Source organism: Oryctolagus cuniculus, chromosome 2, assembly GCF_051225735.1.
Source record: "Oryctolagus cuniculus isolate XC-2025 breed Fujian yellow rabbit chromosome 2, ASM5122573v1, whole genome shotgun sequence".
Taxonomy (NCBI): domain Eukaryota; kingdom Metazoa; phylum Chordata; class Mammalia; order Lagomorpha; family Leporidae; genus Oryctolagus; species Oryctolagus cuniculus.
Genome location: NC_142868.1, coordinates 77,250,713 through 77,278,257, shown reverse-complemented (window position 1 = coordinate 77,278,257; position 27,545 = coordinate 77,250,713). Strand labels below are relative to the sequence as shown.

Here is a 27,545-nt window from a genome sequence, read left to right as displayed (position 1 = left end):
TCTTCCTTTCTTTCTTTCTTCCTTCCTCTCTTTCTTCCTTTCTTTCTTTCTTCCTTCCTCTTTTTCTTCCTTTCTTTCTTTCTTCCTTCCTCTCTTTCTTCCTTTCTTTCTTTCTTCCTTCCTCTCTTGCTTCCTTCCTTTCTTTCTTCCTTCCTCTCTTTCTTTCTTTCTTCCTTCCTCTCTTTCTTCCTTTCTTTCTTTCTTCCTTCCTCTCTTTCTTCCTTCCTTCCTTCCTTCCTCTCTTTCTTCCTTTCTTTCTTTCTTCCTTCCTCTCTTTCTTTCTTTCTTTCTTCCTTCCTCTCTTTCTTCCTTTCTTTTTTCTTCCTTCCTCTCTTTCTTCCTTTCTTTCTTCCTTCCTCTCTTTCTTCCTTTCTTTTTTCTTCCTTCCTCTCTTTCTTCCTTCCTTCCTTCCTTCCTTCCTTCCTTTCTTTCTTCCTTTCTTTCTTTCTTCCTTCCTCTCTTTCTTCCTTTCTTTCTTTCTTCCTTCCTCTCTTTCTTTCTTTCTTTCTTTCTTCCTTCCTCTCTTTCTTCCTTTCTTTTTTCTTCCTTCCTCTCTTTCTTCCTTTCTTTCTTCCTTCCTCTCTTTCTTCCTTTCTTTTTTCTTCCTTCCTCTCTTTCTTCCTTCCTTCCTTCCTTCCTTCCTTCCTTCCTTCCTTCCTTTCTTTCTTCCTTTCTTTCTTTCTTTCTTTCTTCCTTCCTCTCTTTCTTCCTTTCTTTCTTCCTTCCTCTCTTCCTTCCTTCCTTCCTTCCTTCCTTCCTTCCTCTCTTTCTTCCTTTCTTTCTTTCTAAAGGGGTGCCATTGCCTCACTGCAAACTTTTTTTTAAGATTTATTTATTTATTTGAAAGAGCAGAGTTACAGAGAGGTAGAGGCAGAGAGAGAGAGAGAGAGAGAGAGAGTCTTCCATCCACTGCTCCACTCCCCCAAATGGCTACAACAGCCAGAGCTGGGCCTATTGGCAACCAGGAGCCAGGTACCTTTTCTGGGTCTCCCACATGAGTGTAGGGGCCCAAGGATTTGGGCCATCTTCCACTGCTTTCCCAGGCCATAGCAGAGAGCTTGATAGGAAGTGGAGCAACTGGGACTCTAACAGGTGCCCATATGGGATGTCAGCACTGCAGGCGGCAGCTTCACCTGCTGTACCACAATGCTGGCCCCTCTTGATCTCTTTCTTTTTTCTTCCTTCATTCCTTTCTTTATTTCTAAGCTATGCCATACTTAGAGAGTTGATTACAGAGAAGGAAGAACCAATGGTGGTTCTAGTTCAGGGGAAACTTTAGACACTGATACAATACACAGAATGGCTCTCCTGGGGCAAGTCCTGCCCATTACCCAATTGCAAAGCATCTTCCACAAACTTAATGGCCCAAGACATGGAAATTTATCTTCCCGCAGTTCTGGAAGCTAAAAATCCAAAATCAAGGTGTCCTCAGATTCTTCAGAGGGATCTGAGGGAGAATCTGTTCCGTATCTCTTCTTAGCTTCGGCAATGGCTTACAATGCTTGTTCTTTGTCCTGTGAGGTGTTGATCCAACCTCTGCCTCATTTGTCATGTGGTTGTCTTCTTCCTCTGCTTCTCTGTATATTCACAAGGATGTATCCTCTCTATCTCTCTCCTCTGGAAAGTACCAGTTGTCTTAGTTCAACCTGCTGTACCAACAAAAACAAAGCTACCAGCAACCAGTTGCCTTAAATAACAAAATCTATTTTTCACAGTTCTGTAGGCTGGAAGTCCAAGATGAGGGTGGCAGTGTTACCGGAGAACTGCAGGGTTCTTGTCTTCACGCAAGAAAGAATTCAGGTGTGAGATAGAGAGTAAGTGGAAAGCAAATAGCAAGGTTTATTAGGGCAGGGACATCCGTAAGAACGGATGGGCACCTCTCCAGACAGAACCTGAGGGAGAGTGCCCAGTCGCTCAGACTGGAGGAGAGTGGGGTTACATGGTTGAGTGGAGAGAATACGCCTGGCCTGCCCAGCAGAGAGGCAGAGAGGCAGAGGGCTGAGCGCACAGTCCAGTTGAGGCTGGGCGTTTTTAAGGGGATGGACCTTGCCTTCCCCTCTTCTCCTCCTGGGACAAAGGACTTTTTGGATGTAAATACGAAAAATTCCTTTCTGAGTTTTCCCCTTGAAGTTGTCAGACAAGGGGAAGCCTGGCTGTTGCCTGGCCTTAGAGGAAGATATTTCCATTCCACAAGGGAAAATTGGAGGCAAAGGTATGGGTAGTGGTTTAAAGCAAGTTTTCAAACCAGCAGGGCACTTACTGGGTTCCAATGTTTGAGAACAATTCACTGTTGCATGATGTTCTGTCTAGTGGGATCACTGAGGAGGCCCCGCTCTTAAATTCTGTTCTGTTGCCTAATCATCTGGAATTTCTCAGGGAGCAGTCCTTCCCCTGGGTTCGCATTTCTTCTTCTTTTTTTTTTTTTTTTTTTTTTTTTTTTTTTTTTTTTTTTTTTTTTTTTACAGGAAGAGTGGACAGTGAGAGAGAGACAGAGAGAAAGGTCTTCCTTTGCTATTGGTTCACCCTCCAATGGCCACCGCGGCCAGCGCACCACGCCGATCCCATGGCAGGAGCCAGGTGCTTCTCCTGGTCTCCCATGGAGTGCAGGGCCCAAGCACTTGGGCCATCCTCCACTGCCTCCCCTGGCCACAGCAGAGAGCTGGCCTGGAAGAGGGGCAACCGGGACAGAATCCAGCGCCCCGACCGGGACTAGAACCTGGTGTGCCGGCGCCGCAAGGCGGAGGATTAGCCTAGTGAGCCGCGGCGCCGGCCTTCGCATTTCTTCTTACTCTGCATTCACAGTCTTGTCCTTGGAGTCATTCTTCCAGCATTTCATCCCATCTCCATGCCATTCATTGTAGACTGGTGCTGTTTCAAAATTTTATCTTCAAATCTATTGGTTGTCTCCAGTTACTGTTGCCTTATTAAGGGTCCACACTGTTAATTACAAGAGCTCAACAGTACTTCCTCCATAATAGCATGTCTATTCCCAGCCTATGCTAATATGCATGGATGACTACTGGACACCAACCAATCAGTAAATTGCTGTCTAGCCACTTTACTAGAACATGCTACCTGGATAGACTGAAAACTTATTTACCTTTTTCTCACTTTTTTTATAACCAGCAAGGAAAAAAATCAGGCTGTATATTCCTTAATTTGGTTGTAAAATTTTGTGGCTAAATAACCAAGTTTTTTACTTAGAGATTTTACTTTTCAACACTTGACAACAGGACAGAGTTCCTTCAAGTTCTCTGAACTCATAACACAGGCCATGTTGCTTCTACTTTCTAATAACATGCTCTTCATTGCTGACTGCAACATTACTAAAAGCATCTTCACCCTTCATAATAACATTTTGTTCATACAGTGTGCATACTCCCTAAAATGACAGAAGCTTTTCTGCAGCCTCACTTCTTTCAGAATCCAAAATTGCCTTTTTTTTTGGACAGGTAGACAGTGAGAGAGAGAGAGAGAGAGAGAGAGACAGAGAGAAAGGTCTTCCTTTTTCCGATGGTTCACCCCCCAAGTGGCCGCTGTCCACATTCCTACTGGGAGACTCTTAAAGGAAACCTAAACTTTTCTGTAATGAAACTCAAAATTCTTTTATCCTCTACTCATTGCTGAATTTCAAAGTCACTACTACGTTTTTAGACATTTGTTAGAATAGCACCAAATTTCTGGAAACAAAATTTGTATGTTTCCCTAAAATTGCCATAACAAATTACATCAAACAGCAATTCATTATCTCACAGCTCTGGAGGATAGATATCTGAAATGCAGTTGTTTTCAGGGTTGGGTCTTTTGGAGGGCCAATTCAGGACAATCTATTCCATGATATCAAATTAACTACCTTAGCTTCTGGTAGTTATCAGCAATTCTTGACATTCCTTGGCTTATAATTGCACCATTTCAATCTCTGTCTCCATATTCTTATCACCATCTGCTCCTTGCATTTCTTTGTGCTTCTACATGACATTATCATGCCTCCTTTCTTTTTATATGGGCACCAGAAATACTGTTTCCAGCTTACTGAAGGATATAACTTTAGCTTATCTAATTGCATTATCATCCTATTTTTTTTTAATTTTTATTTTATTATTTTTTTGACAGGCAGAGTAGACAGTGAGAGAGAGAGAGAGACAGAGAGAAAGGTCTTCCTTTGCCGTTGGTTCACCCCCGTAATGGCCGCTGCGGCCAGAGCGCTGCAGCCAGTGTACTGCGCTGATCTGAAGCCAGGAGCCATGTGGTTCTCCTGGTCTCCCATGCGGGTGCAGGGCCCAAGCACTTGGGCCATCCTCCACTGCCTTCCCGGGCCACAGCAGAGAGCTGAACTGGAAGAGGAGCAATAGGGACAGAATCGGGCACCCCGACCAGGACTAGAACCCGGTGTGCCGGCACCGCAGGCGGAGGATTAGCCTATTGAGCTGCGGCACAGGCCATCCTATTTTCAAATAAGTAAACATTCTAAAGCGCTGATGATTAGACTTCAACATATCATTTTCAGAAACATGTAATTCAGTTCACAAAAGTAAAAAACAAAAACAATGCAAAGAATTCAGGCCTCCAAGACACGCTGTCCCATTAATTAAGTGTGATGAGAGAGAACTCTTCCAAAAAGTCACAAGGCAGCAGTTGGAACAGACAAAGATTTTAAGAAAAGCTTCATGGTAGAGAGGGAGGAGGTTCTTCATATTCCCTTTTGCCCAGAAAGACTCATTTGTTGCAATGATCTTATGTGTAATTAGTGACCTGTGGTCGTGTTCATCAGATCATCATTTGGTCAATCAGAATCATGCACATCTCCCCTACCTTCTGCATCTAGAGTGCCAGGAATTGAAAAACCTTTAGTTTTAGTTATTACTTTAGCTTGAAATCTACACCATAGTGGATTTCTCAAGTATGGCAGATTGATTATAAAAACGGATCAAATTTTTCATGTCTTTCTGTAGCAATATCCTTTAGTATATATTCAGATTCTGGGTTTGGACAAGTCACTGGATTACACAAATGCAGTCATAGCAAAATTGCTTGAAGCTTGAAAAAACTGTAGAATATTTATGCTGTATCTCCATTTTGCTTTTCTGACTTTGCCTTGAGAACATGGCAATATACCCATGATGGATTACCAGATGACAAGATATGTTAAGAAAAGTCTAGGCGCTGGCGCTGTGTTGTAGCGGGTAAAGCTGCTGCCTTCAGTGCTGGCATCCCATATGGGCGCTGGTTCGAGTCCCGGCTGCCCCACTTCCAATCCAGCTCTCTGCTATGGCCTTGGAAAGCAGTAGAAGATGGCTCAAGTCCTTGGGCCCCTGCACCATCATGCGAGACCTGGAAGAAGCTCCTGCTTCCTGGCTTCAGATCAGCGCAGCTCTGGCCATTGTGGCCATCTGAGAAGTGAACCAGTGGATTAAAGACCTCTCTCTCTCTCTCTTTCTCTGCCTCTCTGCCTCTCTGTAACTCTTTCAAATAAATTAATTAATTAAAAAAACAAAGTGTAACCAGCTATCTATCCCTAGTGACACCTTAGACAATTGAGAGAGCCCACCCAAGGTTAGCAAAGCCAGCAAGTCAACCCACAACTCACCATAGACACACGAGTAAGCCTTATCAAGCCCAGCTCAGCAAAACCAACTTTCCATACAAATTTGTGTAAAATAACAGATGATTGCTTCTTTATTTACTAACTTAAGTAAATTTTTTCTGTGAAGTATTATTGTGGCAACAGGTAACTGATACAAATAATATCCAATGCCATTCTAACACTTACAAATTTTACCACAACTACAGAATATTGTCAACATCAATTCTTAAAACTTATGACAGTTTGGAGCAAGCACTCATAATTGGATATATTTTGAGAAGGGATATATTGTAGTTTTGCATTTTTGTAGAAAGTCAACTTCTTATTTTAACTCAAATCTGTTGTCCAGTCCCTGGAACAAATTAGGGTCTCAATAATTTTTAATCAAGACATAAATGATTTTTCCATGAAGCGTTTTATAAAACTGCAAAACGATAATCACAATGTTTTATTCTTCTCATTATCAATTTTGTATTATAGTGTTGACCATTTGATAAGAAAGTCAATAAGTAGTACATGATTTTGTAATTGATTGATGAGATTTTGGTAACTGATTGATGATATTGGGCCACTATCAATTACCCTTGAGAACTCAACTAAGAAGCAGAATTAAACTTCATTAAGCAAGATTTCATTCAGCTCATAAGGAGACTTTTGTGACTTACTACCAGAAAAGAGTATTATATTACTTCTCTAGAGAACTGAAGTCTCTCACAGGTTTCATGGACAGTGTAGTCCTATGCAGAATATCCACACTCACATAATAAATTGTTCAGCGTTCCAAATTATATGCCATTTTGTTTAATAAAAATTTTGAGGAAGGCATCCATATATAAAGGAGTAGTATTTTATGAAATAAAATAGCAAAACAAGAATATTGGGAATGGCCATGCAAAATATTAATGGAGCATGCATAGTATATACACTAGAAGTGGACAAAATATGAGCTCAAATCTCCTAATGTTCACCGATGAAGAGAGAGAAACAGGAAAATAGCTAATTATGACAAGTGATATTATACAGGGCATATGCATGGTGACAGGAGATCGAGAATGATTAACTCTTCATGGTGAAAAAGGCTTCATAGGGGCATGAAAAGTTGACCTATAAATTATCAAAAATTAGCCAACGAGAAGAGAAGGAGAATACATTAGCTCCATTTTTACACTGCGCCAACACTACACTTGAGCCTGCGTAATTTACGAAAACAGAGATTTATTTCTTGAAATTCTGGAGATTAGGAAGTCTACAGTTGCAGGGCCTGCATCTGAGTAGGGTCTCCATGCCATAAGATAACATTGTTGGAGAGAAGAATGCAAAAAATAAGTAAAATGCACATAAGAGAGAGGCAAGGGATGGGGACCAAACATCCTTTTGTTGGACATCTGCTCCCAAGACAACTAACCTGGTCCCCAAGACCTGGTCCCTAGGTAACAGCATTAATTCATTCCTGAGCGCTCTGCTCTCGGGACTTCATTACATCTTAAAAGTCCCACTTCACAGCACTGTTGCATGGGGTGTTACGTCTCCAATAGATGCACTTTGGGGCACACATTCAAACCATAGCATAGGCAAAGGTAACAAACTATAAAAAGTCCCTGTGCAGAGCTCATTCTCATGATACATGGACTAAATGAGGTCTAAAAGTGAGGCTGGAACTTAGGTCTCCTCATCTGCCAAATTCTGAAGAGGCCATACGATGGCAAGATACTGAGAGACTTTCATTTAATTTGGACTTTAAGTACTTGCTACAGGGAACATTGTAAAGAATGCTTTAGGGTAAATTTATACAAAAAGGAAAATACTGCTACCCGTTCATGCATAAAATTTCTAAGAACTCATCCTCTCAGGTCTTAAAAGAAAAGGTATGTGCACTTGGTGAGATGTTCTATGGAATAGGCAGGTGTAATATTTTACAGTTATTGTTCCTGATTAGCGTTAGCTGGTGGTGCTGTTGTTGTGCAGCTAAATAGTGCTGTGGCCTTTCTCTTCCACACTCAGTATGGTGCAGTCTTAATTAAGTCAAGGAAAGGAAGGGAGGTGCAGAAGCCTGCCAATACTAATGAGCTACAGGAAAGTTCTTAACGACATTACAGGAACAATTATTAAAATTCTGTATGCCTGGGAAACTGTGACATTTTATAACATTTGAAAGCAAGAACTTTTCAGGTAACTGTTCTGTTAGATAGATAATTATAAGAATTTCTGACTCAATAAAGTATAAAGCAATGGACTGTTATATTGAAAAAGCTGGAACCAAGAATCAATAACAAATAAGCACAAGTCAGCTAATCAAAAGACATTGAGTACCTACTATGAAATCCTTCATTAAATGCATTTAGGACACGGGCAATTTTGTCGGCTCCTAGGATAGCATATCAGTGAAATGCATAAAGCTTGCTGCCTCTGTTACATAGATAGCTGAAATTCATATCTGGGCTGCATGGATAATATAAACAAAAAGTTATTTTATTATATATACTCTCCTAGCATAGGTTATGCAATTTTTCTAATAAAAATGTTTTCATCTGCCTGAAGTCCTAAAAGTTTTAGGTCTTTACAAGTACTTGCTTTAGGCAATTTTTCTCAAAAAAACTGATGTATGTGAAATGTTTGCTGAACAGAATTGTCATTAAAGGACTGGCATTGTGGCCCAGTGGGAACATCACTGCCTGCCACACCTGCATCCCATATGGGTGCTGGTTTGTGTCCCAGATGCTCCATTTCTGATCCAGCTCCCTGCTAGTGTGCCCAGGAAAGCAGCAGAGGATGGCCCAAGTGCTTCGGCCCCTGCACCCAAGTGGGAAACCCTGAAGAAACTCCTGGCTCCCAGTTTTGGACTCCTGCTGTTGCGGTCATTTGGGGAGTGAACCGGTGGATGAAAGATATCTCTCTGTCTGTGTCTGTCTCTGATTCTCTCTTTCTGTAAACTGTGCCTTTCAAATAAATAAATGAACAGCAAAAGTTTGTTGTAGCCCAGTTTCATCTGGACATCATGAGACAATGATAATATGCTTCTCTGTCTCCAAATAATCCCACTGACTTCTCCACGTACATAAATTTATTTTGTCTCATCCCTGTGGTTAAAGAGACCAGAGAAACTGAAAAAAGAGAAAAATGTTTCTGTCCCGTGACAAACATTTGGCATGAATAGATTAAAATGCATCCCACCTTTGTTTTATTTACAGTAGGGAGAAAAACAGCCAATAGTGAAGACGGAACTCGCATTATTTTAGCTGTTGCATAATTTGTGATGCACTAAATGTCAAGGAAGACAGCTTGAGTTTGGCATATCTTATCACTAAAGTCAGCTATCTCCTGACTTTTACTCTGCTTACTTGAGGAAATAGCAATCATAATATTTTAGAATGCTTATTCAGAAATGTATTGAGTATTTGTTGAACACATGTGATTCCAAATTTACTGGGATACGTGCATAGGAAAAAAATAGCAATACAATTCTTGTTCTTAAAATGTTCCCAGTCAGGGGGCCAGTGTTGTGGCACTGTGAGTAAAACGAATACCTAAGTTACTGGCATCCCATATGGCTGCCAGTTCATGTCCCAGTCGCTCCATTGGCAATCCAGCTTCCAGCCAATGGCCTGGGAAAAGCAACTGAAGATGATCAAGTGTTTAGGTGCTTACTGTCCAGATAGGAGACTGGATGAAGCTCCTGGCTCCTGACTTTAATCTGGCCTAGCCCTGGCCATGGAGGCCATTTGGGGAGGGAACAAGCAGATGGAAGATCTCTTTCAGTCTCTCCCTCTATCTCTGTAACTGTTTCAAGTAAATAAATAAATATTTAAAAATGAAACTACAAGTCAGTGAATTCAATGGAATAATGTAAAGCTAAAAACTTAAAGTATTCATCCTTCACACTTAAAATTTAACTGAGTAAGTCATTGTAAAAATTAAAATAAAAATGAGAAAAGAAGGAGAGGGGATACAGTGGGGAGTATCTTTGTGTCTTAAAATTATATATATGAAATACATGATATTTGTTCACTTTATATAAATTTAAAAAGTAAGCCGGCGCTGCGGCTCACTAGGCTAATCCTCCGCCTTGCGGTACCGGCACACAGGGTTCTAGTCCCGGTCAGGGAGCCGGATTCTGTCCCGGTTGCTCCTCTTCCAGGCCAGCTCTCTGCTGTGGCCAGGGAGTGCAGTGGAGGATGGCCCAAGTGCTTGGGCCCTGCACCCCATGGGAGACCAGGGGAAGCACCTGGCTCCTGCCATCGGATCAGCGCTGTGTGCCGGCCACAGTGCGCCGGCTGTGGCAGCCATTGGAGGGTGAACCAATGGCAAAAAGGAAGACCTTTCTCTCTGTCTCTCTCTCTCACTGTCCACTCTGCCTGTCAAAAAATAAAAAAATAAAAAGTAAAAAAAAAAAAAAAACAGAGAAATCAAAAGAAGAGGGAGTACTTGTATAACCTCATACGATTTTGCTTTTGTACTAATAAGCAATAATTTTCTCATTTGCAAAATGAGGATGTGCATTTACTATTAAATATTTCTCAATGAATTTTGTGGAAAGTACAATGGAAGAAAATAATTTAGTCCAATGCATCATCAACATACTGAAAACACCTATATTTTCCAAAGTGTTTATAATTTTATAAATCCATATTATTAGGTTTCTGAAAGTGTTTCAGATATGTAGATAAAATCAGCAGGTAAAGGTCAATACATTTCAAATAATTTATTCCAAATACAGACTTTAAGTATTCTTTTTGTCACCAAACAATATTTAGCTTGGTGGCATCTAATCAATGTACTAATTTTTAAAAATGCAATGTTGTAGAAGACAACATTTTAACCAACTTAAAGATATTTTAGTGGTGCATCATTGCTTTTACAAAGCTCACTTTGAATTTTCAGTCATGTAGAATCTGCTCCTGAACCAAACAGAACCTCCTCTGCCCTTGTTTCTCCCTCCATCTCCAACCACTTTTTCTAATCCCCCTTTCCTGCTCTTACTCAACTTCTCTCTTTACTTAATTTCTTCCCAAGTTTTCACTAATCATTTCCAATCAAGCTTCTTTTCCTCACCTCTTAAGTTTACCTCCGTCAAGGTTGCCAATTTATCAGCATCTTTTAGCCATGGCATCTGCTCTTTCCTCATTCATACCTCTGCTTTACTTTGTATTATACTGCATTTCTTTCCCTTGCTTCACCAGCCATTCAGCTGTGGTCTCTCATGCTGACTCTTTTCCCTAGTATCCTGACTTTGAAGTGACCCAAGACTCAATGTTTTATCTTCTATTTTTAACAACACACAGTTTTTTGGTGATTTCCCCTGTTCTCTTTAAGTCTCTTTATATGAAAAGGACACTAAATTTTGACCTCCTGACCTCTTTCCCACACTGTCAACTTGTATCCTTTGACCTACTCAGTAGCTATGCCACAATGAAGCAAGGCCGTGTTCAACTTAATATGTCCAACACTGAACTGCTCATTCTGAGTATCCCATTTATAATCTTCCTTATCTTAGTTGATAGCAGCTCTATCCATACATTTCCATAAAACAAAATTCTTAAATCATCCTCAAAGACTTTCATATATTTACTACCAACTCGGTCATAAGATCCTTCATGCCATGCATAGGATATCTCTTCATCAATTCTTTCACCAGCTTTGTAGTTGGAATTCAGACCATCATTTATTGAATTACACACTAACTGTCAAATAATTTCCCTGCTTCCAAAATTGACTCCATCTTAGCAGCCAGAGTAATCCCTTTAAAAAAAAATTAATGATTAACTTATGAGGGGGAGCGAGAGAGAGAGAGAGAGCTCACATTATCTGGTTCACTTCTAAAATGGGCTTAACAGCTGAGACAGGAGCCAGAAGCTGGAAACACAATTCAGGTCTTCCATATGGCTGGCAGGGACCCAACTTACTAAGTAATTGCTGCTGCCTCGCAGTGTGTGCATGAGAAGGAAGCTGTAATCAGGAGCCAGAGGCAGGAATCAACCCCAGATACTCCAATATTGGGTCCAGACATCCCAACTGGGCACCTGAACCACTTGTTTAAATGCCCATACCCACAGAGATTCTCTAAAAGCAAAAGCTAAATAGTTACTTCTGTGCCCCTCCAAAGGCTCTGTTATGATTTGGAAGTGGTTTATCCCCAATGTTACTTAATTGGAAGCTAGGTGCCTAATGTGGCAGTATTAAGAAATGCTGGAATTTTTTGAGCTAGGCCTTTGTGCAGAGTAATTAGGTCACAGCCCCCAGTAAGGATTAACGTAGTTCTTCTGAGACCGTGATTAGTCTCATAAGACTAAGTTGTTATATGAAAAGCAAGCCTGACCCCTGACTTTCTCTGGATTCATATATATATATATATATATTCACCTATATATAGATATATATAATTTTATATAAGGTATACAAATTTCATGTGTTTCATGTATACAGATTTAGGAACATAGTGAGACTTCCCACTCTACTGTCCAGCCCACACTCCCACCCTTCCTCCTTCTTCCTCTCCTAGTCCCACTCTTAATTTTTACAATGGTTTTCTTTATATTTACAAAATTAACCCTACACTAAGTAAAGAGTTCACCAAATAGTATGAAGAGAAAAACACTATTCTTCAACTGTAGTAACAAGAGCTGTAAACAATCATCGATGCTCAAAATGTCAATTTCATCCTATGCATTACATTTTTGGTACTCTATTAATTACCACAGATCAGGGAAAACATATGTATTTGTCTTTTGGGACTGGTTTATTTTGCTAAGTATAATGGTTTCCAATTGCATCCATTTTGTTGCAAAAGATAGGACTGCATTCTTTTTTTACAGCTGAGTAGTATCCCACAGTGTGTGTGTATGTATATATATATATATACATACCCATATATATACATATATGTATATATACATACATATATATTCATACACACATATATATATTTATTTGTCAAATAGATAAATGAAATTTCCATTAATTAAAGAACTTAAATGGAAAATGCTAATGTTAAAAAAAGAAATATTTACCACATAATGTTGGTTCTGGGTTTTTCCATTCCATTTTATACTTGGTCTGTCAATTTGCACTTACACAGATACAAACATGTGCAGATATGTGTTTATATGTAGATTTATTTTGCTAATAATTCTGCCTCTATGAATGCGAGAAAAAATGGTAGGTTAATTATCTTTTACTGAATGATCTTTCCCAAATTTCCTTTGCTTAGCTTAAAATGAATTGGATTATGTATATTTCTATTTCAAACTCATTCTTACTTGTAGGGTGATTTTGATTAGGTTTTACCTAGTTACTGAGTCCCAAAAGTCTACCCCAAGTTCAGTCTCTTTGGGAATCTGCTAATACACCCAGGGGAACATCCTCTTCCTCCATCCCCCCTCCCCACCCTTCTTCCTTCCTTCCTGTAATATTTGTATTTATTTATCCAAAAGTCAGAGTTACAAAGAGAGAAGAGGCAAAGAGAGAGGTCTTCCACCTGCTGGTTCATTCCCCACAAGGCCTCAATTGCCAGGGAAGACCCAGGCTGGAACCAGGAGCCAGGAGCTTCATCCAAGTCTCCCACATTGGTGGCAGGGGCCCAATCACACGGGCCATTTTCCACAGTTCTCCCAGGTCATCAGCAGTGAACTAAACAGTAAGGGGAGCATCTGGGACATGAACTGGCATCCATAAGGGATGTGTTGTTGCAGGTGGCATCTTTACCAATTACACCATGATGCCAGGCCCCAGGAACACCCGCTTTAAACTCCAATTTTGTTTCAATTTTCACCTTCTTCACAAAGTTAACATTCAAATCCTTCCAGTCCTTGTTATCTCCAAGTAATTATCAAATTTTAATCCGTTTTTCTAGTTGCTCTCAGCAGGAAAGTAGAACAGTTTATTCTGGACTCTCCTAGCGGAGAACAGTGGGCTGTTTTCCAGCAGGAAGTCACATGAGAGGCTCACCTTCAGCCTTTTCTTCATGAAATATGCCTAAAGCAAATGTTTGTTCTTCTGAGCTCCAAGGCCCTTCCTGCCCTCTGCAGGCCTCAGGGTGTTGTGGAGTGACCCATGATTAGCCCTGGCTCAGCTTCTTCTCTCCGTGGTAATGAGGAACTCAAAGAGTAAACCTAGGAAAAAGTGAACAGGAAAGGAGGATTTATTTAACGCAAAGGAAAAGTACACATTCAAGAAACAAGTGCCGGAAGCATGAGGGGGAGGGAAGAGGAGAGAGGGAGAGAGAGAAAGAGAGAGAATAAACAACAACACAACCCATCATGGTTCAGACTGTCCTTTGATGCTATCTGGAGGCATAGGGGATGGTGTTTGGGGTGGAGCCTAATTGATTATTCAATGGGGGCTTTATTTGGTTCAGGGCTTTGAGTGCCTCCTATTGTTGTTCTCTTTTTTTGGAAATCTCAGAAGTGTATGAAGACAGTGGGAATGCTAGCCATGGCAATTTTATTTTAATGATGCCATAACTTAATGGTCACCAAGGGGACATTGCCGGCAGTCATAGTGGATATTTCAAGCTGGCGCAGGTTCTGAGTTTGTAATGTTGCAGAACTGTGGTTTCTGCTACACACAAGTTGTGAGTGGGGAGCAGTTTGCAGTGCAGGGAAGGTAGGTTTGGACAGTGCACAGAAAGGGAAGTTTGGATCCTGGGCAGAGAGGCATTTAGGTTGTCAGTACATGGAAAGGGGTTTTGGATGCTGGAGACCAAGATATCACATGGGGTGCGTTGGGCTGTCACACCGGGGTCTACCACAGTGCTGGCACGGGGCCGGTCAGCTGCAGCTGTCCCTCCAGGGTGCTGCACTGGCTGGCAGAGAAGTAGTGGCATCAAACCTTAGCTTCTCTGTGCTTGCCACCTGCATGCCCACGTGAGTACCAGGGAAAGGACTAGAAATCTCACGCATGAGGCTCAGGCTTCTCTTTGTTGGGGAAGGGTGGGCTTACCTCTGTGGTTTAGGGTATCTTACTGATCTCAGATACTTCTGCAAACCTTTGTATCTTTCTCCTATTGCATCAGACTTCACACAGTAAGAGAAGTTAATCACTGGCAGCTCCGTGATTACATCATTCCACCGTGGCAAATCTTAGAGTATGGTAGAGATCTCCCCCTTGTCTGTATTTATCAATTTCAAAATAGGCTGTAACTAACCAAATTCAAACTACTTCTAGAGAGGACAAGGTGAAAAGTAGGATACTCTGAAAAATAATACACAAAGCCAATAGGAAATAGAATACATGTGGTTTCCCAGTTGGAAGTTTCTAGATCAACATAAGTGACACCTGCCCACCATAGCTTTCTAAGTACCAGCATGCTAATGTTCAGTCCTAGGGATGCAAAATCAGATAAAAAGTGATTAGTGCCCTTCTCAATGACTAGTTTTAGGGAGTGGGCAGATATATACAAAGTTATATCAATAATAGTGTTATAACAGAAGAATTTAAATCATGCTATTTGCATAGGAATGCAAGTGCTCAACTCTGCTTGTGAACGTGAGAAATCCTGGAAAGAAGAAATAAAAATCCGATATTTCTTTAGAAGAAAGTAATCTTTTATAGGTAGTCAAAGAAAAAGCATGCATATTTGAGAAAAAAAAAGAGTCATTTTTTTCCAGCAAGGAAATTGGGGACCAAATGCAGTAATAAAGTTTTTAATTTGCAATGAGCAGAGTTGGAATTAAAAGTGGAAAATTGTATTCAAGGCCTAGTGGAAGCTAGAAACTGAAAATGTGTGACAGTATCAATCCCCACAGTTGTGTCATTATTTTTGCCCTTAAGAAGGCTTTGATAGCCTCGTGTAGGATTGGTAAAAACATACCATATGTAGGAACATGAGATTTCTTCCTAAAAGAAGCACTGAACTCCTATGATGCAAACTAAGGGCAGAGTGCGAGGGAGACATTTCTTTATTTTGGTAAAAGAAGATGCAGAGGCAAGAGACATGGTTTTGCAAGAACAGTGTGCATGTTGTCTGCAGAACTCATCTCTCAGGCACTGGGGACAGCCTTGGGGATGCAGGTTAAGTTCAAGGTGGTCCTGAGTCTGAGCCATCAGTGCATGAAATTCAAGGGCTTTTATGCTGAGGACTTTTGGACCCGATTCGAAGATTGTGATATTCTTTACGTCTACTCAGACAAATCTGGCATGGACTTGATCACGTGGGTAAAAATTTTGTGAACAATGACTCAGTATATGCTTGATGACTTCAGACATTTAAAAAATAACTCCCATGGTACCATCACTACAATGAAGGTGATAGTCAGAAACTCTCCAAGTTTTCTTACATCCCTTTGTTTTGGCTTTGTTGTGTGTGTGTGTGTGTGTGTGTGTGTGGTAAGTGAATTTAGCATGACATCTACCCTCTCAACAGATTTTAGAGTACACAGCACCCCATCGTTTGCTATAAGCTTTATGTTGTCTAGCAGATTTCTAGGTCTTACTCATCTAGAGTAACTGAGACTTCATCTCCATTACGTAATTCCCCATTTCTGTCACCACCACCCCAGCCTATGGAAACCAGCATTGTATTCTCAACTTCCATGACTTGACTAGTATAGATACCTCATATAAGTGGAATCTTGCAGTATTTGTCCTTTTGTGACTAGCTTATTTCATTTAGTGTAATAAGCTCCAAATTCTTCCACCTCATCACAAATGGCAGTATTTCTGGATTTTTTTAAAATTGAAAATGCTCTTTGTATATAATACATTTTACTTATCTACTCATCTGTTGATGGACAGTAAGGATATTTCCTTATCTTTGACATGTGAATGACAGTGTAGTGAATATGGGTGCAGAAATTTCATCAAGATCTTGATTTCAATTCCTCTGGGTATATAGCCAGGAGTGGTATATATCCCCATCAACAATATGGTAACTCTATTTTCACTTTCTTTTTTTTTTAGATTTATTTATTTATTTGAAAGGCAGTTATAGACAGAAGAGACAGAAGGAGAGAGAAAAAGAGAAAAAGAAAAACAGAGAGAGAGAGAGAGAGAGAGAGAGAGAGAGAGAGAGAGAATACCTTCCATCTGTTGGTTCACTCCCCAGGTGTCTGCAATGGATGGGCCTGGGTCAGGCCAAACTCGGGAGCCAGGAACATCTAGTGCTCTCACCTGAGTGCAGGGGCCCAGGCACTCGCACAATCCTCTGTTGCTTTCTCAGGCTGTTATCAGGAAGCTGGAATAAATTTCCAGTTGCACCCATTTTGTTTCAGAAAGTCAGGATTTCATTCTTTCTTTATGGCTGAGTAATATTCTATAGTGTATATATGCCACATTTTTATCCATCCATTAATGGATATCTAGGTTGATTTTTTTAAAAGACTTATTTATTTATTTGAAAGAGAGAGAGAAGGAGAGTCAGAGCAAGAGAGTGAGAGAGCTAGAGAGAGAGGGATCTTCCATCTGCTGGTTCACTCCCCAGTTGGCCACAATGGCCAGAGCTGTGCTGATTCAAAGCTAGGAGCCAAGAGCCTCTTCCAGGTCTCCCACACAGGTGCAGGGGCCCAAGGACTTGAGCCACCCTCTGCTGCTTTCCTAGGCCACAGAAGAGAGCTGGATCGGAAGTGGAGCAGCCAGGACTTGAACCGGTGCCCATATGAGATGCCAGCACTGCAGGTGGTGGCCCTACTCCCTGCACCACAGCGCTGGCCCCTAGGTTGATTCTATATCATAGCTACTATGTATTAAGCCATTGTAAACATGGGAGTGCAGGTGACTTTTTCATACACTGATTTCATTTTCTTTGGTATGTGTTCAAGTTTGGGATAGCAGGTCCTACTATTTATTGGCAGGGAAGGGGGCGGTGGATGGCCTGTTTACAACTGTCTTCATTGTCTACTATTTATTTTTTACTTTCAATTTTTATTAGTTTTTTTTTTATTTGACAGAGTTAGACAGTGAGAGAGAGAGACAGAGAGACAGAGAGACAAAGAAAGGTCTTCCTTCTGTTGGTTCACCCCCTAAGTGGCTTCTAAGGCCGGCGCGCTGCGCCAATCTGAAGCCAGGAGCCAGGCGTTTCCTCCTGGTCTCCTATGCGGGTGCAGGGGCCCAAGCACTTGGGCCATCCTCCAGTGCCTTCCTGGGCCACAGCAGAGAGCTGGACTGGAAGAGGAGCAACCGGGACAGAATCCCTTATGGGATGTCGGCGCTGCAGGCGGAGGATTAACCAAGTGAGCCACGGCACCGGCCCTCTTTTTATTAGTTTTAACAGATTCAATGTGATTTGTAGATGCAGTTCTCAAAACATACTATTTCCTTCTTCCCACCTTCCCTCCACCTCACCCCCTCCCACCCTGTTTTTTCTCCCTTTCTTTCTTTTTTTTTTTAGTTTTTTGAGATAACACATTTTAAAATTACATTACAGTAAAAAGGCTAAACACTTCACCAGATAAGAGGTTTAGCAAGTGAAAAGCAAAAAAGATTGTAGTTTAGTGGGAAGATAGACAATGGCTATAATAATAACTGAATGGGAAAGTGGCTCTTTCACCAATAAACAGTACTTTTTAAAGTAATCACAGATCATTAAAACTATAATATAGGCCAACATCCTTAACCATTGGTCTGACAAAGCTATAAAACAAAATATCTCATAATGATATTTGCAGCAATACTGACACACAAGAATTTTTTTTTCCTTTCTCTTTTGTTTGTTTTTTAAATTTTAGCTCCCACATATAAGACAGAACATGTGGTATTTGTCTTTCTGGGTCCAGCTTATTTCAGTCAAAATGATGTCCTCCAGTTGCATCCATTTTGTTGTAAATGGTAGAATTTCATTCTTTTTTACAGCTGAACAATATTCCATTGTGTGTATATACCACATTTTCTTTATCCATTTATCTGATGATTGAAACCCTGGTTCGTTCCAAATTTTGGCTACTGTGAACAGTGCTGCTATAAGCATGGTGGTGCAGGTGTCTCTTTGATACATTGTGTTAAAGTCATTTGGGTATATGTATCCGATAGTGGGGATTGCTGGATCATATTGCAAGTCTTTTTCCAGTTTTTTAAGAAATATCCATACCTCTTTTCACAGTGGCTACACTAATCTACATTTTCACTTGCAGTGTATAAGTGGTCACTTTGTCCACATCCTTGCCTACAATTGGTACTCTCCATGTTTTAGATTTTTGCCATTGTGTTTTGATTTGCATTTCCCTGATGGCTGGTGATGTTGAGCATTCTTTCATATATTTCCAGCCATTTGTATTTCTTTTTTTGAAAGCTACCTATTGAGGTTCTTTGCGCATTTCTCAACTGGATTGGTTCTTTTTTGCTGTTGAGTTTTTAAAGTTGCTGATATTTTGGGGTATCACTTCTTCATCAGACAGGTGGTTTACAAATATTTCTTCCTATTCTGTTGGATGTCTCTTCAATCTATTGATTGTTTCCTTTGCTGTGCAAAAGCTTCTGAGTTGGGTATAGATCCATTTGTTCAGTCTTGTTTTTGTTGCCTATGCTTTTAGGGTCTTGTTCAAGAAGTCATTCCCTACACAAATGTCCTAAAGTGTTTCTCTTACATTTTCTTCCAATAACTTCATACTCTCATGTCTTCAGTTTAGGTCTTTGATCCATCTTGAGTTGCTTTTTGTATATGGTGAAAGTCTTGATTTGATTTCATTTTTCAGCATATATATATATGTATACATATATGTATACATATTGCCAGCACAATTTGCTGAAGAAATTATCCTTACACCACTAAATGGTCTGAGCACTTTTGTCTGAAATCAGTTGGCTGTATGTGCATGGATTAATTTCTGGCTCTCTCTATTCTGCTCCAGTGATCAGTGTTTCAGTTTTTATGCCAGCACCAAGCTGTTTTCATTACTAAAGCTCTGTAGTGTGCTTTGAAATCAGGTATTGTGATGCCTCCATTCTTGTTTTTCTTGCTCATGGTCGCTTTGGCTAGTCTGGGTCTTTTCTTATTCCATGTGAATTTAGGATTGTTTTTCTAACTGTAAAGAATGCCCTTGGTATTTTGATAGAGATTGCATTGAACCCATAAACTGCTTTAGGTAGTATAGACATTTTAATGATGTTGAATCTTCTGATCCATGAGCAAAGATTATTTCCATTTTTTATGTCCTTGATGGTTTCTTTCATCAGTGCTTGATGATTTTCATTGTAGAGATCTTTACTTCTTTCGTTAAATTTATTCATAAACATTTTATTTTTGTGGCTGTTGTGAGTGGGCTTTCTTTTTTGATTTCTCTTTCTCTGAGTTCATAATTAGTAAAGCTAATGTTTTTTTTTATGTATGTTTATTTTATGACCTGCAACTTTACTGAATTGATTTATCAATTCTACTAGTTTTTTGATGGAATGTTTAGGTTTTTCCATGTACAACATCATGTCATCTGCAAACATGTATAATTTGACTTCCTCTTTGTCCAATTTTGTTGCCTCTTATTTTTTTTTTTTTTCTCCTCACTAACTGCTGTTGCTCAGACTTTCAGTACTGTATTGATTAAGGGTCATGAAGTGGGCATCCTTGTCTTGTTCCAGATCTGAGAGAAAATGCTTTCAGTATTTCTCTATTCAGTATGATATTGGCTTTTGGTTTGTGATCTATAGCCTTTATAATTTTGAGGAATGTTTTCTAAGCCTAATTTGTGGAGAGTTTTTTTTTTTATTATGAAGTTTTATTGAGTCTTATCAAATGCTTTCTCTGCATCTATTGAGATGACCCCATGGTTTTCTTCTTCATTCTATTGGTGAGATTTCTGACATTTATTGATTTGCAAATATTGAAGCACACTTGTGTTTCTGGAATAAATACCATTTTATCATGATGTATGATCTTTTTGAAATGGTTTTGGATTTGAATTTCTAGTATTTTCTTGAGAATCTTTGCATATATGTTAAGGATATATTTCTGTAGTTGTCTTTTTGTGTCACATCTTTATTTAGTTTTGGTACCAAAGTAATGCTGGCCTCATAAAAAGAGTTTGGCAGAGTTCATCTTGTTCAACATTTTAGAGTAGTTTGAAGAGTACTGGATTTACTTCCTCTTTGCATGTAGTAAAGCCATCAGGTCCTGGACTTTTCCTTGATGCAGAGTTTTGATTCCTACTTCAATCTCATTGCTTGTTATTGGTCTGTTTAGATGGTCTGTATCTTCTTGATTTAATCTTGGGAGGCTCTATAAGTTCATAAATTTATCCATTTCTTTGAGGTTTTCCAGTTTATTACTTCATAGAAGTTTCTTATGACCTTTGTATTCAGGGGTGTCAGTTTTAATGTCTCCTTTTACATCTCTAATTTTATTAAGTTTTTTCTGTTTTTCTTTGTTAGTCTGCCTATAGGTTTATCTATTTTGTTTATATTCTCAAAAAACCAACTTTTTGTTTATTGATTTTATTTTTTTATTTAGTCTCAATTTCTTATATTTCTGCTCTGATCTTTATTATTTCTTGCCTCCTGTTGATTTGGGCTTTATTTGTTCTTGTTTTGCTAAATCTTCGAGATGTATCATGAGATCTTTAATTTGAGAGATTTGTCTTTTTCTAATATAAGCACTTAATGCTATAAACTTCCCTCAAAATAATGCTTTTCCTGTATCCCACAGGCTTTTATATGTTGCATTTTCATTTTAATTTATTTCAAGAAAGTTTTTGATATCCTTTTAAGTTTCTTCAGTGACCCATTGATCACTTAGTATCATGTTGCTTAATATCCAAATATTATGAGTGTTTTACTATTCTTCTTGGTGCTCTCTAGTATTGTTCCTTTAATGTTTGTGAAGATACATAATATTATTTCAACCTTTTTAAATGTGCTGAGACTTGATTTGTGGCCTAACATATGGTCTGTCCTAGAAAATATTCCATGTGTTGATGAGAAGAGTGTGTATTCTGTAGCTATTGCATAAAATGTCCTATAAATATCTGTTAGGTTCATTTGCTCAATAGTATGATATCAACTCTGATTCACCTTTATTGACTTTTTGTCTGTATGGTTTGCCCATTTGTGAGGATGGGTATTGAAGTCATCCACTATTATGGTATTGGAGTATATCTCTCACTTTAGGTCTAATAATATTTTCTGTATATATCTAGGTTGTCTTTTGTGCATATATATTTATGATTATTATGTCTTCTTGCTGAATTGAGCCTTTTATCAAATGTAATGTCTTTCTTTATCTCTTTTTACAGTTTTTGATTTAAAGCCTATTTTATCTGATATTAAGAAAGCTCCATCTGCTCACATTTGCCTGATATATCTTTTTCCAACCCTTCACTTTCAGATTATATGTATCTTTGTTTGTGAAATGAGTTTCTTGAAGGCATGATATAGTTGGTGTCGTGTTTTTTAATCTATTCAGTAAATCTAAGTTATTTTGATCAGTAAATTTAATCCATTAATATTGAGGGTTAGTATTGATAGATAAGAACTAAGTCTTGTCATTTTGTTGATTGGATAATGATTCTACTTGCTCTGTTAGGGAATTGGGTGGTGTCATGTGTTTTCATGATGTTTACTTCTAATATAGGAAGCTCTTCAGAATTTCATTTTTTAAAATTTTATTTAAGGTATACCAATTTCATGTGTCATATGTACAGATTTAGGAACATAATGATAATTCCCACCTTATCCTCCCTCCCAATCATGCTCCCCTCTTCTTCCTCCTCCTTCTCCTATCCAACTCTTGATTTTTACAAAAACATAGTTTCAGTTTACTTTATCCTCATAAGATTAACCCTACATTAAGTAAAGACTTGAACAAATGAAGAAAAAGAAAAGACTGTTCCTCGACAGTAAAGACAAAATGTCAATTTCACTCCAACACATTACATTTTAGGTACTCTATTAGTGACCCCAGATCAGGGAAAGCATATGGTATTTGTCTTTTGGACTGGCTTAAATTTCTTATGAGGCTAGTCTGGAGGTGGTGAATTCTCTCTGTTTTTGCTTATCTGGAAAACACTTTCTTTCTCCTTCACTTTCTTTCTTTTCTTTTTTTTTTTTTTAATATTTTATTTATTTGAGTGGTAGAGTTACAGACAGAGTCGGGGTGAGGAGAGACAGAGAGAAAGATCTATCCATTCACTCCATAAATGGCTGAAACTGAGCTGAACTGATCTGAAACCTGGAGCCAAGACCTTCTTCTGGGTCACCCATGAGGGTGCAGGGGCTCAAGCACTTGGGCCATCTTCCTGCTTTCCCAGGCCATAGCAGAGAGCTGGTCAGAAGAGGAGCAGCCAGGACATGAACAATAGCCCATATGGGATACTGGCACTGCAGGCAGAGCCTTAGCCCACTACACCACAGAGCCAGCCCGTCTCCTACACTTGTAAAGATAGCTTCACTCGATATAATATTCTTGGTTGAAATATTTTTTTCTCTTAAAACCTTGACTATATCATCCCACACTCTTTTATGTGCCTCTGAATTGTGAAATTCATGTGTGCATCACACAAACACATACTCAAGTGAGTCATGGTAACTAGAGAGGGAGGAAGCTGTAGTTGTCACCTTCTCCATGTATAATGCTAAAGCTAGTGCCATTGGGTGTTTTATCTTCCCAGGTCAGTTAAGCTTCAATGAAACCCCAGCAGGTCAGGCTCTAGATAAATATTTCTCCCCAGGGCAGACTTACCTAAGAACAGAGTGCTCTGGTAGATTTCAAAATAGTTCTTTTTCCCTTCCCCTGACAAAAGTACAAATTATTTGCCTATATGGAGGAATTTGGAAAACATCATGCTGAGTGAATTAAGCCAGTCCCAAAGGGACAAATATCATATGTTCTCCCTGATTGGCGACAACTAACTGATCACCAAAGGGGAAACTTGTTGAAGTGAAATGGACACTATGAGAAACAGTGACTTGATCAGCTCTTGTCCTGACGGTTGATGTACAATGTAAAATTTTCCTTTATATCTTTAGAGACTAGAAGGAGTTATCAAGGGAATTAAGTCTCAAGACCCAATCTTCTGAAAACCTTAAACAAATTAGGTATAAAAGGAACATCCCTCAACACGATCAAGGCGATTTATGAAAAACCCATGGCTAGCATCCTATAGAATGGGGAAAAGCTGGAAGCATTCCGCCTAAGATCCAGAACCAGGCAAGGATGCCCGTTCTCACCACTGCTTTTTAATACAGTCGTGGAAGTTTTAGCCAGAGCCATTAGGCAAAATAAATAAATCAAAGGGATACAAATTGGAAACAGGAAGTTTAACTATCCCTATTTGCAGATGACATGATTCTATAAATAGAGGAATACAAAAGAATCCACTGAGACTATTGGAACTCATAAAAGAGTGTGGAAACATGACAGGATATAAAATCAACACACAAAACTCAATTGCCTTTGTATACACAGATAATGCCATGGCTGAGAAAGAAATTTTTAAGATCAATCCCATTCATAATAGCTACAAAAATTTAAAAACCTTGGAATGTAACCAAGGATGTCAAAGATCTCTAAGATTTAAATTACAAAACATTAAAGAAAGAAGACATTAAAAATGGAAAAATCTTCCATGTTCATGGATTAGAAGAATCAATATAATCAAAATGTACATACTCTCAAAAGCAATTCCCAGATTTAATGCACTCGCAATCAAAATGCCAACAACATTCTTCTCAGGTATAGAACAAAGGATGCTGAAATTCTTACAGAAATATAAGAAACCTCAAATAGCTAAAGCAATTTTAAACAACAAAAACAAAGCTAGAGGCATCATAATACCAGATTTCAAGACATACTGCAGGACAGTTATAATCAAAACACCCTGAAACTGGCACAAAAACAGACATATAGACCAATGGAACAAAATAGAAACTCCAGAAATCAACCCACACGTCTACAACCAACTTATCTTTGACAAAGGAGCTAAAATAAATCCCTGGAAGCAAGGACAATCTTTTCAACAAATGGTGCTGGGAAAATTGGATCTCTGCATGCAGAAGTATAAAGCAAGATCCCTACCTTACACCTTACACAAAAATCCCTCAAAATAGATCAAACACCTAAATCTATGATCCAATACCATCAAATATTACACAACCTTGGGGAAATCCTGCAAGACATTGGCATTAGGCAAATAGTTCTTGGTAAAAACTCTAGAGGCACAGACAATCAAAACCAAAATTTTCAAATGGGATTACTTCAAGCAGAGAACCTTATACTCAGCAAAGAGGCAACTGACATAACGGGAGAAAATATTTGAAAACTATGCAACTGACAAAGGATTAATATCAGAATATATAAATGACTCAAGAAACACAACAACAACAAAACAATCAATCCAGTTAAGAAATGGGCAAAGGACTTGAACAGGCACTTTCAAAAGAGGGTATTCTAATGGCCAACACACATGAAAAAATGCTCAAGGTGACTAGTCATCAATGAAATGCAAATAAAAATCACAGTGAAGTTTGACATCACCCCAGTTAGTATGGCTGTCATCCAAAAATCAAAAAACCACAAATGCTGGTGAGGAAGTAAAGAAAAAGGTAACCTAATACACTGTTGGTGGGAGTGCAGACTGGTACCACCATTAGGGAAGACAGTATGGAGGTTCCTTAGAAATCTGAAAATAGATCTACTATATGACTCACCCATCCCACTCCTGGGAATTTACCTAAAGGTAATGAATGCAGCACCTGAAAGAATTATTTTTACCCTGATGTTTATTGCAGCTCAATTCATAATAGATATGGAGTCATCTGCATCTCCCATTTGGAAGGTAGGAGCTCAAACACTTGGACCATCTTATTCTGCTTTGCTGGGTACATCAGCATGGAGCTGGATTGGAAGTGGAGCAGCTGGCAATCAAATTGGTACCCATATGGAATGCCAACAACCCACTATGCCACAATACCAGCCCCAGAAATTTTAATAGTATCAATTTGTCATTGCAAATGGGTGAAAAAACACAGAGAGTGGGAGAACATTTTATTTTTTTTAATGTGTAGCAATTTATTTTCTTTCATAAACACAACTTTAGTAATATAGTGATTTTTCCAACCACACTCACCCTCCCACCCACACTCCCACCCCTCTTCCTCCTCCCTCTCATATTCCCATTCTTATTTTTTACAAAGATCTATTTTCAATTAACTTTATACACATATGATTAACTCTATATTAAGTAAAGAGTTCCACAAGTTGTATGAAAAAAAAAATGATCTTCAACAGTTGAGACAAAGGCTATTCAAAGTCATTGCATCTTGAAGTATTAATTCCATTTGTACAAATTACCTTTTAGGTGCTCTATTAGTTATCACAGATCAGGGAAAACATTTGGTATTTGTCCTTTTGAGACTGGCTTATTTTACTAAGTCTAATGTTGTCCAGTTTCATCCATTTTGTTGTAAATGACAGGGTTTCATTTTTTACCACTGTGTAGTAGTCCATGTTGTATATATCCCATAAATTCTTTATGCAGACTTCACTTGATGGGCATTTGGGTTGATTCCATATCTTAGCTATTGTGAATTGAGCCCAAGTCACTGGCAGCTTTATCACCCGTGGTTTGGGCTGTTGCAATCTGGTCTCACCTCACTCCAAAGCTGGTGTTGAGGCTCTTGGCTGCTGGGGTCCCAAACTGTGCATGTCCACACCCTCCATGTAGGTCCACAGTGTCGCCCCAATTTGCTTGGAGTTTCCTCTGCCATTTTCTCTGTCACCTTTCCCTGAGATTGCACTCTATCCACTTTTTTTAAACTATCCTCCCTTAGACTAGAGCAGTAAGCTCCCTCCCTATGATGTCATCTTGAAAAACTCCCAGACTTTTTAAAAATATCTGTTTACCCTCTCTTAAATATTTATATTAAAATGGCCTTTTGAGGTGACCTATTAAAATGTGCCTAAAATTCCAGAATCTTGAAAAGTTCTGTGTTTGCCTTAAAGCATTGCACTAATCATTAGTACAATTATAATTATATTAATTGCATCCCATGAGCAAAGGATAGTAGAGATCTGAAAAGTTTGAAGGGCAAGATGTTTCCCACATGTGGCGTGTACCACTTATTTCATCAGATAAAAGCAAATGGTGGTGAAAACTTGAGGCTGCCCACTCTAGTCAGTAAGTGTTCCTGCTTTGAGCAATTTCATTTTTTCCTAATGTTTCTGACATGTTTCTTAATTTTTTATGGGTAATGTGATTCTGAAAGTTCATGATTTTTATGGTCTTTAGAGCCTCACTATTTTGCTTTCCTTTGGATACAGATTTTTAACTTTTGTACTACTTTAGAATTCCAAAAGCATTAAGGAAATGTAGCACAGATGAAACACATTAAAGTAATCATATTATATTAAGATCTCAACCTATACCTGGATATCAAAACGTTATGTGCAGAGCTAAAGGCAGGACTGGCTTTGAGATAACAAAAAGGGGCAGGATTTGTGTCAACATTCTTCTAGTCATGTACTTCGGACAGACCCAGAAGGCAGACATCTCGTTTGCTCATGGGAATCAGTATCCATACCTCAAGTTTCGTAATTTCTCTTACAGGCATGTCCTCAAGAACTCAGGAGAGAACACCTGCACTGAAACACCAGACTGAAATTCAGCTCTGCTCATGCATGAAAATGAACGCACTTTATTTGAATAACATGTTGTAACTTGCAAAAGTTACCCCAAAATGGTAGTGTGAAAGGTGGACAGAATAAAGCGTTTGGAACTGGATGAGTCTTTGTTTTCAACTCTTTCCAGCCCTTCCTAGAAAGTTGTTAGATTTTTCTGAATAGCAATGTCCTCATCTGCAGAACGGAATTGTATACATGGAAGTAACAAGGTGTAAAGTGCCAAGGTAGTGTCTGGTGCATTCCAAGGCATGTAATCTCTGGAGGTTATTTGTTGTTGTTGTTGAGGATCTCAGGAACTTGAGCTAAGCTAGTAGATAAGGTATTTTGGGTGCTCCTAAATGCCAGTCTGTTCATTCTGTTGATAAAACCACCTTGGGATGCCCAAAGTTACTTTACATCCCTAACACATTGAGTAAATGGAATACACGA

At 39.1% G+C, this 27,545-nt stretch overlaps 1 long non-coding RNA gene across 2 annotated transcripts in view; it reads left to right on the top strand.

The window, feature by feature from the left end:
* The window catches only part of LOC149127845 (uncharacterized), a 72,588-nt gene extending 45,378 nt beyond the window's left edge, over nt 1-27,210 (top strand). For both annotated transcript variants that reach the window (XR_016229601.1, XR_016229600.1), the window contains one exon: nt 27,043-27,210. This is a non-coding gene — a long non-coding RNA (uncharacterized LOC149127845). The remainder of the gene's footprint in view (nt 1-27,042) is intronic.
* Nucleotides 27,211-27,545: the final 335 nt, after the last annotated feature.